The sequence below is a fragment of the Gopherus flavomarginatus genome, chromosome 1, assembly GCF_025201925.1.
Source record: "Gopherus flavomarginatus isolate rGopFla2 chromosome 1, rGopFla2.mat.asm, whole genome shotgun sequence".
NCBI classification, from domain to species: domain Eukaryota; kingdom Metazoa; phylum Chordata; order Testudines; family Testudinidae; genus Gopherus; species Gopherus flavomarginatus.
Window position 1 is genome coordinate 376164968 of NC_066617.1, and position 10546 is coordinate 376175513.

The 10546-nt window shown below is 43.9% G+C and overlaps 1 pseudogene; it reads right to left on the bottom strand.

The window, feature by feature from the left end:
- Positions 1–5020: 5020 nt before the first annotated feature.
- Positions 5021–9751, bottom strand: LOC127044589 (olfactory receptor 52J3-like; annotated as a pseudogene).
- Positions 9752–10546: the final 795 nt, after the last annotated feature.

Below are 10546 nucleotides of genomic sequence, written 5' to 3' on the forward strand. Positions count from 1 at the left end.
AGTCTAGGTGAACTTCTTAACCCTTTACAGGTAAAAGAGGCATTAACCCTGAACTATCTGTTTATGACACCTTGTTCTGAACGTGTTTCCAGATGTTGAGTTGTGGGGGGAATGAGGCCACATTAAAATGTCTCTTCTCTCTTTTATAGCTTTTGCCATGTGGAGTTAACATCCTTTTTCCAAACAAAAGTCCTTCCCACACAGTTCGTGGAAAAGTACAGGAACAGGATGGAGGCCAGTATCATATCAGCTGGTCACATTCTCTTTCAAGCTTCAGTGAATCATAGTAGGGTCCATTAGCCATATCCTGGCTAGAATATTCACAGGAAAGTCCGTCAGGTAGGATATGCTTCTTCTAAGGCTTATTGTGTTTCCTAATTGGCCATTACTTTGAGTGGTTCATCCACAATGTGCTGGCTGGGCTGGATGTTAACTACCTTGTGGGTGTTAACCAGGAGCAAACGCATTTGAAATACTGGTACAGAGGCAATATTCATAATGTTAGACACAAAAATGATACATGCACAAATAGCATAACCATATTCAGCAAATCATAACTTTTCCATTGATACTTTACATGCCATATTTTATATAAAACACATCATACTCATATCACCTTGGTAAATATGGAGCTGCCAGGGTGTTGCTCTGGAGCACAGAACGTTATACTTCCCTCTACCTTAGTTTACTGCAGGAGTGTTGGTCACTGACTAATGCAGAGGCAGTTTGTACAAGGCCCTCTTTAGGTTTTGACCATACAACTCCCAAGTGTTGCAAACATTGTAGTGTTACCCACAGGTGTTGTTTCAAAGTTCTGTGTCTCTTTTAACATTGCGTAGATCAGCCTAGTGATCTCAGAAGTCAGCAAATGCCTTCTCTAGGTCATTATAGATAATCTCTCCTTGTATCTGTGCAGCACTGCTAACCGTGTTTTTCCAACTGGTGATACCTCAGTACAGATAGTCATCAATGCCATGAGATGCTGTGCCTCAGCTTCCCCTTGCACACAGCAGACCAGGTTTATTATGGTTTCCCTTTCATAACAAGCTTTGAGCCTGTTTACAGGTGTTAGCTGAGAAGCTGTATCCCCAAAGGGCTTCTTGTTTACTAGTCCAAACTGTCCAAAACCTTTTAGTATTTTCACAAACAACTATTTGTCACTCTCTACATCCTGTCCTACCGAGACAGAGATCATTTTCACAGATACGTCAGGATCAAAGTCCTGAGAAATCGGGACCTGGATTGGGGTACTCTCCATCATCCCTCTTTTTATCCTCTAGAGGTCAGTTGTGTGACTACTCCCATCCAAGAAATCAGTTACACGGTTCCCTCTCAAAGCCTGACTCACAGGCTGAGTGCCTGGGTGCTGAATCTGCCATTCTCTCCTGGTAATTATCCCCCATGTGATCAGTGTGGAGACATTCCTGTTCTCCCACAAATCCTTACCCAATTTCCTTCTCTGGGCCCCCCTCTGAGACACATACCCTATGCTCTCTAAAGTGGGGTCTATGCCCTGGCCAACCATGAAGGACTCACAGCCTGGACAGTTGTCTCACCAGCTGGGGCTCCATCCCACTCCCTTCCTGAGCTGCTGTTGCCTCCAGCTGCAGAGTTAATGAAACCTCCAAAATGGTTTCTAAGATTCCATCACCACTGGCTCTGCTCTGCTCTGGGACACACCGCCCTATGCTCTGTACGGTGGGATCTATCCCTGGTTCATCTGTGACAGGTTTGCAGCTAACAGCTGAAAGAGCATTTTCACTGAAAGGGAATATACACCCCTCCATTTCTGAGGAAAGACCATGTTCAGCTGCAGGGCACGAGCCAGTCTCAACCACCCCAGCCCTGGAAATATGCAGTTTCTCACTGCTGAGGAGGAATCAAGAAAATTTCCTCCCATTCCCTCAGCAGTTCCTGGGACATTACCATTAACAGCCCAAGCTACACAGAAGAAATCATTGCCGATTAGCATATCAACTGGATTATTGTCTAGTACCCCTGCTAATAATACTCCTTCGAATCCTCAGTTTCTATGTACACTTTAACCAAAGGCACAAGGATTTTGTAATCTCCTAGTAATAAAACCACTGAAATCTGTCCTGACTGTGTTTCACCTTCTTGCACTATACAGACAAATTTCTGCTCCTGCATCTTCCCATCCAAGGTGTTCATTGCCAATAATGCTGCTTTTACACCCAGTATGATAAGTGACTGACACCTGAGGAGCTTCTATGCTCAAGGTAGCAGCATTCACATGGTCTCCCTGCGGCCTACTTCCTCCCAGCGCTGGTCATTTATTCCCCAGGTGATCAGTGGAATTGCAATGACAGCACCTTCTGGGATCTTCTCTTTTTACAGGATATTTGGGTCAAGGATTAGATGAATGGTTTGGAGGATGTGAGTACCCAGCTTCCCAGCCAACCTCTTTCTTCCCAGAGGTAAAACAGGAGCCCTTCTTCCCACCAAGTTTAAACCCCTCCAACTGTGGTATGTTTAAAATAGATACCAGTGTCTACCAAACATCATCAGCTAGGGCAGCCATCTCATCCACAGTTTTCAACCTTTTTCCCATAAAAATTGTTTTACTTCTTCTTTACATATGTTTAAGAAATGCTCCTGAGAAACAAGGTCAAACATTTCCTCAAAGCTTGTAACACCTTTGCCCCTTATCCTCTTTGTAGTAAGATGAGGCCTTGAAATATAAACTCTTGTGTCAAAGGCCTAGTCTGAGGCCTGAAGCCTAAACCAAAGTACTTCCAGGCACTGCTAAACAAAAGCTGGGCTATGAGCCAGAGGCAGGCCTCACTCACAGAAATTGGTGAGAAGAGGGTTGTTAGAAGCAGGTGTGTTCACACATAAGGGCTAATAAGAGGAACTTATGCCAAGATGGGACCTGGACAGCCTGATACAAGGACACTCCATTGACATAACGTGGAACAAGCAGGTGCATCTTAAAGACAGGACAGCATGATGGATAGATCTGTATGTCTGGAACAATATGATCAGAGGGGAGACAGCACCCTAATGAGCCAAGGAGCTGTACCTCAATACGTCAGGAGGGATGAGTAATCTGTCCTGTAACTGTATAAATGTAGGTCCTGGAGTGCGTGTCTTTGTCTAGCCTGGGGGGCAGTGGAAAGTCCCACTACTGACTGAGCTGTGTCCATTGCCAGGGGGCACATATTCGTAGTATGTCCTGCAGAGTCTATAGGAAACTATTATTGTGTTTCATTTGACAATAAACCTGGCTCGGGTTCCTTCGTACCTTAGTACAGTCAGTGATCTTTGGGGGTTCTCTCTGGGTCTGCTGTGTCAGCTATCTGCGCAGAGCCAGGGCAGCACACAGAGGGAACACTCACACAGCCAACTGTTATCATCATCGAACAAGAACAGAGCACCACACCAGTAGCTACTAACAACACTCTTTCCCATCAAATCTTTCATTTTTGTATACATATTCCACATTACTGGTACCAGCACCCTTGTAATGATTCCTAAATTTCACTCAATATATTTCATAGGCAATCTGAAGTTGATTCAAAATTATTTCTTTTTATATACAATAATCTAAAACATTCTCAATTAGCTTTTTATTGAGTATATGCAGAGCTTTACTGGTTAACTTTGAAACTAAAGTGTGCATCTTCTGGTCATCTGGAATCTTATGAATCACACAGCCTCTCAAAGGTAGCGAAGTATTCAGCAATACCACCTGCCTTGTATACTTGATCATTGAAATGCTTATTTAACAAGGTTTCTTTAAGGAACATGTCATTCTATTACTGATGTATAAATAAGGGGGAAAAGCTTGAGATTGGGACTCGTTTGGGGGACTCTTCGGGACTGGTTTCTCCCTCTGGATGCATCTTCTGCTCCCCACTGGCAGATGGGCTGATACTGTGTCACTCGAGAGCCACTCTCAGCTTTGGTAATTATCAAGGGTTGGGGGTGTTTTACTAATCTTGTTGCGAACGTGTGTAAGTGCTTGAGACTAGCAAAGTTTAGCTTTACATGAAAATACTCTCATGTTGTGCTGTTTGTGCAGCCATCTATCGGTCAGACAGCCACGTCTTGCCTGATTTATTTCCCTGACACCACCTTGCACAGAGTAAAAGTTACCAAGAGCTTTGGGTTGAAAGAACCTCGGGTAACAGGGCGGGGACTTGGGAAATGGGGTGGGAGCAGAGCAGATGCAGGAAGAGATGTGCAGGGACAGGGATTTGGGGAAGGGTGTGGAATGGGGCAGAGCTGGGCAGGAAAAGGTGGGGGCAGGGCATGGGGCGGAGGAGGGGAGGGTTGAGAACCCACCCACCAGAGGTGAAGTCTGTGCCTATACTTATACAGATCCTATATGTACCTGCCCCCGGTGTAACCCACAAGACCCATTCCCATCCTAGAGCTCAGGGAGAACCCAGGAGGCCTGATGGGATCTCTCTCTCTCTCTCTCTGCATAGTAACAAAGAATATCCATTAAAATTTGAAAACTAACCAGTTTCCTTAAGTGACTTTCCACAAGATGTTAAACATGTTTATGTAAGAGCTTAATAGATTTATTATTGCTTTAATTTTCTTTCTTTTATATTGGAATTAGAAACACTGCTCCTCTCAGCTAACTGCCAAGTTATCTGCCAAAACATTAAGTTTTCAAGTGCCTAAGTAGCCACTGGAATCACAGTTAAAGTTGCTCCCACCCACAACCCCCCGAACCAAAATCTGAAATGAAGTCCCTGCAGGAAGTTATGGGAAGGTGGAGAAAACTCAATAAGTGAAGAGGGGAGAAGAGCGAGTGACCCAGCCAAAGTCTTCGGGGGAAGAAATGGGGCAGTGGGTGGGACCTGAAAGGTCCAGTTACCCACAGTTAGAAATGTGGCCACCCTATGAATGCACAGAGGCCTATTCTGCAGTTTGCCATGCTGACACAGCACAGTGTGGTCAGGAAAGTGATTCACAGAAGAGGGCCCAGGGCCGTGTCACCAGCCAGCTCTGCACAGAGATTGCTCTGAGAGCCAGAGCACCAATTTTAGGTCCCTTTATGAGTAAAGAGCCGGAGCAGTCTGTCCTGGATCTGTTTGGTCCTCATCCCATAGATGATGGGATTTAGCATGGGGGGCACCAGGAGGTACACGTCGGTCATGAGAATGTGGAAATGCAAGGCAACATAGTGCCCATAACGGTGTGTGAGGGAGGAGAAGAGACATGAAATGTAAAGGGCTAAGATGGCACAGAAGTGGGAGCTGCAGGTCCTGAATGTCTTGAGCCAGGTGTCCTTTGTGGGGAGGCGGAAGATGGCCCTGAGGATCTGGGTGTAGGACACAGCGATAAAAAGCACATCCAGACAAGTCACAAAGAATACCACAAAGAGGCTGTAGTAACTACTGACATGGATGTTGCCGCAGGCCAGCTTCACCATAGCAATGTACTCACAGTGCGTGTGGAGGATGATGTTCGTTCTGCAATATGGCCACAGTCTTGCCAGGAAGGGAGTGGGCAGTGCGAGCATGCTTGCACGCAGCACCACGACCAAGCCAATCTTGGCCACCACAGGATTTGTCAGGATGGTGGTAGAATGTCTCAGGGGATGGCAGATGGCCACATAGCGATCCAAAGCCATGGCTACCAGGATCCCAGACTCCATAGCTGAGAAGCAGTGAATGAAGTACATCTGGGTGAGGCAGGCACTGAAATTGATCTCCCTGGAATTGAACCAGAAGATGCTCATTGTCTTGGGCAGGATGGATGTAGTCAGGACCAGGTCAGAGACAGCCAGCATGCAGAGGAAATAGTACATGGGCCCATGGAGGCTTTGTTCCATCTTCACGATGAATAGGATGGTGAAGTTCCCCGAGAAAATTATGATGTACATGGTGCAGAAGGGGATGGAGATCCAGATATGGGCTGTCTCCAGGCCAGGAATGCCCAGCAGGATGAAGGTGGAGGGGTTGATGGAATCAGTTTTGTTGAAATCTGACATGGAGTAGAGGAGAAGGTGTACAAATGTGTGGCAGAACGGTGTCTCCTACATGTACCGTACGTTCCCCTGACTTCCAGTATGTGCCCAAGCTCTAGGGTAGTGGTTGCAGTAAATATTCCTGGATGGAGAGACAATGTTAATATGAGACACTGTATGCCCTCCTGGAGGTGTTCTCATGGGTGAAGCAGATTTGTCACTCTTCACACTGATAAATGACATTTTCATAATTCAGAGAAATGAATTATGAACAACTGACCCTACTAATGCCAATTCCAAATATGATGGTGCTCCATGCCTCAATAATTCCTACACATTATGGTGTGGGAAAACTGAATGGGCACCAGCTGGAAACACAGGTGTGGACAGTGGCATTCCATCATTCTTCTTTAATGCATTGAAACCCAGGGTACAGGGTCTATGCTGTAGGGATTTCCACATTCACCCAGTTGCTCACAATCTGAGTATGAAAAATTCCAAACCTTTTTGAAGACATGTGACATGGGAAACATCCCAATTCGTACACACTGCAGGAAAAAATAAACATCTGTGCATCATTGATAGCAGTTCCATGGAAACTCTTGGTCATTCATAGCAGTGACTAAAACAAAGACAATGTTGGCAAATAGAAAAGGGGGTTTCCAAGACAGGCATTGAGAATTAGGGAGGGTGACATAGCCTGGGACTGTTTAATTTAGAGAAGAGACAAAGAAAGGGACATATGATAGAGGAGAATAAACTAGACGATTGGAACTGATCACATTCCAATGGAGAAACAAAGACCAGTTCCCAACCAGTAATATCTATAGACACTTCGTGCTACAAAAGTGCTAAATCCCCAAAGCTGTAGGAAATTATCAGCAAAACTGATTGGGAGGACAAATATAGACAGGGAAATAAGAATAAAAACTGGGAGTTCTTTAAGATAAGTTTTTTAGAGAGCTAAAAATCTTCTTTTCCACAATCAAAAAGTGCCCAACTTTGGCTAGAAACCCGGTTCAGTGGCAAACTGAAAGCAGCAATATGGGGGGTGGGTGAAGGTGGAGGAAGAATATATAACTAATGGGATGAAAGGAAAATAGATAGCAACCAATAATATGGGATGTCATGAAAATTGATAAGGGATGCAAAAAAATCAGGAAAAAATCCAAAGAAATCCTATAAAAGTTTTAGGCCAATTCCTAGAGTGCAAAAAGAAATGTGTTGCAGAAAAGGCAGAATTATTCAAGAAAGGGTTTTATTCTGCATTCGGAAAGAAGCAGTAAGAGGTGCTCATATCACATGAGTCGATGAAACAGTTTCCAGTCTATTAGCAGTCAGTGAGGGCGTTAAAGAGCAGGTATGGTAGATTCTTAGAGTTACGAACACCAGAGTTATGAACTGACCAATCAACCATACTCATTTGGTAGCAGAAGCAGACAATCAGGCAGCAGCAGAGCCCAAGAACTAGAAAAAGGTAAATACAGGACAGTTCTGTGTTAACTCTAAAGGATAAAAAAAATAAAAGGGGGAAAGTTAAAAAAAAAAGATTTGACAGGGTTAGGAAACAATGGAAAAGCTGGTCTGGGATTAGTTAATAAACACATCTAGGAATATAATTAATGCCAGTCAACAGCAGGGTTTATGGAAAACCAATCTTGTCAAATAAACCCTGTTTCATTCTTTAATGAGAGAACATTTGACTGGTCAAGAAAACTGCACAGATGCAATAGATTTTGTTTTCTCAGAGGTTTTTAATTTAGTAGGAGAAAACATTCAGATAAAAATGAACACTCTACAATGTCAGTGAAGCACACCTATGATGGATTAAAAACTGGCAGATCTCAGACTGCAGCTGCCAATGGGCCGTTGTCACCAAATGGGGCTGTTTCTAGTGGGGTTCTGTGGGATCGATTCTATGCCCGATGCTATTGAGTATTTTGATCAGTGATCTGGAAGCAAATAGACAATCACTGCAGATATAATTTGCGGACGACCCAAAGATTGGCAGAGCAGTTACAATAAGGCAGCCAAGGCAGGCTAGACCGATTGATTTAGAGTGTTTTTATACAGTCAACAGAAAAGTTATCATCTCAGAACAGTCAATGCAGGCCCAACCCCCAGACTATGGGACAGTATCATGGAACACAGGGGCCTGAAAAGGATTTAGGGGTCACTGTGGCCAACCAACATATTATGAGCTCTCAGTGTGATGCTCTGGCGAAAAGAGTGACGTGATCCTTAGATGCATAAACAGAAGACTGGTGATTTGGAACAGAGGGAGGATTTTAACTCTGCACATGGTATTGGAGAAAAACAACTGCATCCAATTCTGGGGTCGACATTTCAAAAACGATGTTAAAAAGTTGGGAGAGACTGCAAAAAAAGAGCCGCAAAAATTATTCTAAGCTGGAGAAAACGCCTGACAGTGAGAGACTTAAAGAGCTACACCTACTTATGTTATCAAAAAGAGGATCAAGGGAGACGTTCATGAGAAGAGCAATGAGGGTTTTAATGGATTCTTTAATCTAGTGGAGAAAGGCAGAGCAAGACCCAGTGGCTGGAACCTGAAGCCAGACAAATTCCAAGGGCAAATGATTAGCACCAAGAGTAATAAAAAGGGAATAAACAGAATAACAGTGAGGATGATTAACCATTGGAACAAACTGCCAAGGGAAGTGGTGTTTTCTCGAGCGCTACATGTCAGATAAAGACTCAGTGCTTTTCTGGAAGATCTGCTTGAGGGCTTGTCCACACTTAAAAGGCTACAGCTACCGTAGGGCTTCAGTGTAGATGCTACTTACAAAGACAGCAGGGGTTCTCTCAGCAGCACAGGTAATCCTGAGAGTTGGTAACTAGATCAGTGGAAGAATTTTCCATTGACTCCATGCTGTCTACCCTGGGGTTAGGTTGCTAAAGTAGCAGTGTGGCTTTCATTAACAGAGGCATAGCATGAGAGTCATAGGAGGTGATAGCATTTTTCTACTCGGAGCTGGTCAGGCCTCTGCTGGAGTTTTGTGCCTAGATTTGGGCAGCTGTGTATAGAAACGATGTAGAAAAACTGGAAAAGATTCAGTGGTGAGAGACAAAGCTGATCCAAGGTATGGAACACAAACCATACAAAAAAAAAAAGGCTGAGGGAACTGGGTGTGTTTAGTTTGGAAAAAGGAGACTAAAGGGAGGACATGATAAAGGTCTTTTACTTAAAAAGGTGCTACTAAAGAGGTGGCATTTACATTTACACTGTCTCATAACACATGCAAAGGGAACGTTCAATTACATTGACAGTCTGAACGTATAACACCAATAAAAGAAAAATATTTACATAATACCTATTTTGCCTGTGGAACTCCTTGCCACAGGCATTATTGGGGCAAAGAGCTTATATGAATGGGATTCACAAATGGATTGGCCAGAAATTTACCACACTGGGCATCTGCTTACAGATGAATTGTGTTTTTTTTTTAAAGTTTCAGGCATTACAATTCGATTACTTCTTGAATGAAGTGAGGAGACAAGATGTCTTGCCCATGCTGACAAATTCTTATAATTGCCGCCATGAGGAGCCCTAGCACCTCCAAGTTTTCCTGCAGACAAAAGACAGGTAACAGCCCCCTGTTAACAGCCAGAGCCCTGAGTTTGTTGAGCAAGTGAGTGCCTCAGAAAGAGATGGATACCTGTGAATTCTGAGATGGAAGTGTCTTCCCTGGGAACCCCCCTCAGGTAGCCGAGTCCCACACCTATCTCATCCAAACATCTGCAGCAACAACCTATGCTGAGAGCCGACATAGGGTCATGCACCATTTATAATACAGCTCTCTGCAATTCCAGAGGGATTCGCTCAACTTCTAGGAGAGAAGCAGCATCTGAATGTAAGCAGGCTGTCTGCACTTCTGTGCTATTTATCCAGCTTCAGGAGTAAACAGTAATTGAGGGACCTTCCCAAAGGGAGTTGAGAACTCTTGGGCTCTGTGCTGAGTCAGAGAGGAATTGGCTTCTCTGTGTGTTTATGTATCCTGAAAAAATTATAGTTAATTAGCAAGAAAACTCAAGATAATGCCTAGATCTCCCATGGTGAACAAACAAGTTAAGGACAATTTAGAAAAGCTGGACATGCACAATCCATCGGTCCAGATCTAATGCATCTAAGAGTGCTGAGGGAGTTGGCTGATGTGGTTGCAGAGCCATTGGCCGTTATCATCCAAAACTCTGAAAGGGGGTGTGACCAGACACAAACAGGGATTTTACATGCACTTCCTCCACCATGGACAGTGTCCAAGTCTCTGCTAGTAAGCTCAGGAAGAGGGTGTGATGTTGCACTCTATATGTTTATGGAAATATGCGTAGGAGTGTAAATATGACATAACTGGAATAGGCTTTATGCTAGGTAGGCAATGTAACATATCTTTGCAAAGGTTATGATCTACTGAATATATACATCCGATCTGTATGCATGTATCATTTTATATCTGAAGCTATGAGTGTGGGCTCTGTGCTTGTATTTAAAGTGTTTGCTATAGGAAACACATAAGAAAGGTTTGGCCAACATGTAATGAAGCTATTATTGAAGTAATTGACAGTACTTAACTCACAATGGAC